This window comes from Diachasma alloeum, unplaced genomic scaffold, assembly GCF_001412515.2.
Source record: "Diachasma alloeum isolate Michigan unplaced genomic scaffold, Dall2.0 Dall_scaffold_00436, whole genome shotgun sequence".
NCBI classification, from domain to species: Eukaryota; Metazoa; Arthropoda; class Insecta; order Hymenoptera; family Braconidae; genus Diachasma; species Diachasma alloeum.
The window spans coordinates 152,013-157,441 of record NW_021680575.1 but is presented as its reverse complement, the minus strand read 5'-3'; positions in this window follow the sequence as shown (position 1 = coordinate 157,441).

Genomic DNA, 5,429 nt, shown 5'->3' with positions numbered 1-5,429 from the left:
CGTTGTTGTCGTTGAGTACCCTTTTCCTTTGATTTGATATTTTGCAGTCTCGTTCGGTAATTGATCTCTCCATCGTCATTCTCCAAACTTTCTTCGATTCTCACTGATAATTGCGCTTCTTCATTTTTACTGATGCGACATTGTCTCTGTCGTTCAGCAGCTTTTTCGCATCTCAATTCCTCCTCCTCAATCTCAACTATGTGTTTTTTCGCTCTAAAACAGCGTTGTTGTCGTTAAGCATCTTTTTCGGTCGATATGATATTCTGGGGTCCGGTTTCACATTGTATCTCCCCATCATCATTTTCTAAATTTTCTTCCGTCTTCATTAATAATCCTTCTTCAGCATTTTTACGCTTACGACATTGTCTCTACCTTTCATTAGTCTTTCCGCGTATCAAACTCAGTTTTGCTGCTTCTAATCCCTTTTTCTTTTCTCTGCAACGTCGTTGACGCTGAGCATCTTTTCCTTCCTTTTTTTTTTCTTGATGACCTTCTCTTCTTGTCTCTTTATCGATATCATTTGAATGTTCACTCATATTGGGTAATGAAGAAAATTATTATTGTTATTATTCTCACTAACCTCAATGCGTTATTCTCTTTCTATTCTCAATATTTACTCTCAATCGATCCTTTCATTTCAATTATGAATTGTTCATGATTAAGTACCAAGAATACAAACTTTTACTTACGCATGAATCGTTCGTGAAGAAATGATACAATCAAGGTCTTGAAGATATTAAGGACTGTTGATATTCACTCTAATATCCCAGTAACTGTCGCATTACACATCCTTTTTTACCACAGTACACTCGAACAAACCAGTTATCCAGAATATTCAAATTCACCATAACCTGATAGAATCAACACTTCATTCTCATGACAACTTCACGGATGATAACGATCTTCTAATCGATTCATAATACTAATTTATTGGCTGGCTTTGAAGCTGATATTAGTACCTAAACAGGTGAAATCCATCATCCGTTAGATGGATTCTTATCGAAGCCAGATTTGATCACACAAACCGAGTATAAATCTATTCTTCAAATGGAAAAAAGAGACAACAATCTCCAATAACTTGATGAAAATTTAATTCAATTGGAATGACCTGAACCATGTTGAAGAATAGTAAAGACCCTTCATAATGATATATGAATGGTTCTATTTACTTGACCAATAGTTGATGAAAAATCCGAACGCAGTTGAATGTAGTATAAACATCATAAAATAGAAATTTTGGACAAAACATCTCATAAGTTGATGAAAATTTGCCTTCATTAAATAATTCAGGGGTCAATTTCAAGGTAATTTCATATATTTTCACCTGAGTATAAGAAATATCTATCGATTTGAACAGACAGCGAAAAAATCTCTTCATTATAAGAAGAAAAATATGGCAATTTTCAAAACGTGACATGCTAAAATCGCCACATTATCGCTTATAACGATTGATCTAGTCAATGGAATGGATAATATATGATATCAATTTGAAGAACTCAATGAAATCTACAAATTGAAATATGATATGTCCTGATTGGTCAAATTTAAAGCCTCCATACGTGGCAAAAACCGTAATTTTTGGCGTCTGACATAACAGAAAAAATGAAACAATCTGCTATAACTTGATGAAAATTCAATTGAATCATAATTACCATGCACCATTTCGAACAATAATAAATACCTTTTAAAATGATATATGAACGGTTCAATTTACTTGGCCAATAGTTGTAGAAAAATCCAAACTAAGCTGAATTCACAAAAAACATGACAGAATTCAATTTCCTTACAAAAGTTCCCATAAATTGATGAAAATTTGCCTGAATCCAATAATTCTGGTGTCAATTTCAAGGTAATTCAATGTATTTTCATCCAAGCAGAAGATATCTACACAGATTTGAACATAAACCGAGCAAATCTCATTACTATGAGAAAAAAGATGGCCATTTTCAAAACGCGACATGCTAAAATCGCCATATTATCGCTTATAGCTATTGATCTAGTGGATGAAAAGGCTGATATGAGGGATCAATTTGAAGATTTCGATAAGACCTACAAATTAACATGTGACATGTCCCCGATGGTCAAGTCTAAAGCATCGATAAACAGCAAAAAGTGTCATTTTTGGGGTGTGACATAACGTGAAAAATGGAAACACTCTCCAATAACTTGATGGAAATTCTTTCAAATGGGATTTATCATACACCATTTCAAAGAGTAGAAATTCTCTTCAAAATGATATATGGATAGTTCGGGCTAGTCCACTTGGGAGCATCGAAACAACCAACCAAAGTTAATTTTTCAAGTGAACTGTAAGCATCAATTTTTCGCCTAAAAGTGTCATAGGTAAATGAAAAATGATCAGAATGGGATGAGTCAGGTGTCATTTTGAAGATTATTTTATAAGCTTCCCAATGAGTATACTACATTATGGTTCATGGAAGGGGGAGATGTGCTTAACCCTATAAAACAATGAAAAAGCCTGGCGATCATCACGGATTTTTTACTGACTAGGCAAGGCGCGCGCTAGCTAGGCTGCGTGGTTCTGATACTGAATTCGACACTAAAGAACTAATGCAAATATTTGTATCTGTTCTTCAATCTCGAATTCTTGAGTCAAATTCTTGATTGCATCGACTGATCGACCTCACTTGACAACGGCACCAATAAGAAACTAGATCAAAATTGCAATGATCCCAGCGGATGGAACCAATGTAATGTCTATACACAGAAAAAAATTCTTGATTCAAATCGAATATTAAGCCTCCAATCGAACCGATTAAGATTTAATTAAATCAAAAATCATACCAAGTAGATTTCATTAATTTGTACTGAGTATATCCAAACAAGTCATAGTGATTTTTTTTCAATAGAAATATCAATTTTCGCCTAAAACTTTCATAAGTCTGCGAAAAATGGCTGAAATAAAGTGGTTAATCTCTCAATTTGGAGCTTATTCTATGAGCTTCATGTCGGACATAGAATTTCTACGAGTTATTCTACGAGAAAGATACCAGCTCGGGACAAAACACTGAAATAACAACTTTCCAATTTGCGACTTACAAAATTTGACACATACACCATATAGCATACAACCCGCATCGTCACAATTCGAAGAACGAAAAATGCTGTCTAAGGATGACCTATTGACTTCTGCGCTGATTCGACTCAAAGCGCTAGAAAAATCCATCGCAATTTGAATTTTCGAATAACCCATGAAGGAATAAATGTTCGTCAAAAAATCATGAGTCTGCGAAAAATGAGCTTCACAACTGATATGCGATTTCTACTGATAATGAAGTCAAAAAATAATAATTCAGGACAAAACTATANAAATCCATCGCAATTTGAATTTTCGAATAACCCATGAAGGAATAAATGTTCGTCAAAAAATCATGAGTCTGCGAAAAATGAGCTTCACAACTGATATGCGATTTCTACTGATAATGAAGTCAAAAAATAATAATTCAGGACAAAACTATAAGAAAATGTGAAATTTTCAATTTGTGACATGCCAAATTCGAAACATAATTACTTATAACAATGGATCAAGTGGACGGAATGAAAAAAATCATACGTAGTTTTGAAGATCTTATTGAGATCTTCAAATTGGTGTGAAATAAATCTACATTGGCCAAGTACAAAGGTCCAAAAATGAATGAAAAGTCCGAATTTTGGGGTGTAACATGAGCTTCGAAACAGCAACAATCTCCAATAACTTCATGAAAATTCAATCAAATCGTATTTTATACANGAAATAAATCTACATTGGCCAAGTACAAAGGTCCAAAAATGAATGAAAAGTCCGAATTTTGGGGTGTAACATGAGCTTCGAAACAGCAACAATCTCCAATAACTTCATGAAAATTCAATCAAATCGTATTTTATACATCACAATTTGAAGAACCAATTATACCCTTCAAGATGATACGTTGACTTCGCCGCTGATTCAACTCAAAGAGATAGAAAAAGCCAGCCAAAGTTAAATTTTCAAGTTAGAAGCGAAAACAAATTTTCTTGCAATTGTAATGTACGGTAGAAAGGTCGAGTAATATGGGCTCAATCTCAGCAGTTTAAGATACTTTAGTTTATTTATTTCTAACTAAAGAGTAACGGTTGACTTCGATACAAAAAGTGAGTTCGAATGATTAATTCGGTAATGAACTTCGTCGATAATCTTGACAGTGAACTAATGAACTAAAAATGAACTCCTGAGTCCAATGTGTTCTCGGCTTTATTGAAAACCGTGGCACACTTGCCTCGATTCATATTACAAAACGGATTCATGTTGTAATACGATGCTGACTCCTAATTTCTTCATAATTGCATTATTTCAATAATATTTGTTACAATATCTGGGACACAACATCCCTCCCGGCCAGAGAAGAAAATTCATATTTTTTGAATTATTTCGCCACTGGCTGCACAATAATATTCAATACAATAATATACAATAATATATACATTTTACTAGTGGAAAGCCCAAAACCAATACAAGTCCAACACAAGATATTTTTCTCCTGCCAACACTGAGCCGACATTGGTACCAAGGTAATCAAGGTTGCCTCTATCAGATCGGCGTGACCTTTCTCAACATATGGCCTCGAAATCCAAAAACTCCTAGATCAAGCCTTCACCTATTATTTTTGATTTTTCTTTGTTACGGTCGGAGCGTTGCTTCGGGCCCCTCTGTCCATTCTCTAAGCGCTGAGCGCGTTCGTCGACACGAACAGCACAATAGTAGTACTGTGATGACGACAATTAATGCTGTCGCACTAGAGAGCATTGATGCTGGATGCTGGAAGAATTCTGAAATACCATAGAACGTCGTATTCGCATTTAGACGTTCTTTTTCTCGTCCCAGTTCTGCTTGTAGTCTTTGCAACTCCTTGACGTTCCGTACTACACTACGGAGATGGACATCTTTAAAATTCAGTCGTCCCTTCTTCAGGTAGTTGCTCGTGCTCTCATCCAGGGTTAGGTTAATCTTTGGATGGACGTGTAAGTCGACACGTACTCCTGACGATTTTCGCCCTCTAATAGTGAAATCTGTGGCAACAACTTCGCACTGGCTGTCGATTCGGAGAATCCCAGTTTCCTCCAAGGTACTTCTATTCTCCTCCTGACCACATCTGACGCTGGTCTCCTCAGGTCGTGGCGCTGCATATAGCCATGCATTTTCCGAGCTCAGGTGAATGAATACCAGACGTCTCAATGTTAAGTGTTTCGTAACACATGAATCAGGAATTTTTGCGGGGTCAACGTACATGTATACCTTGCATGGGCTATATGGCCGTATCGCTTGCGTCGGCAAGATTTCCGTGCAGACGTACTGTCCGTTAAGCCTCTTACAATTTTTCAATTGCTGTGACGTCACTGGAATGAACTGCTGTATCGGCCCGTGGATGACCATCAATTCGTTCTCCGGTTCA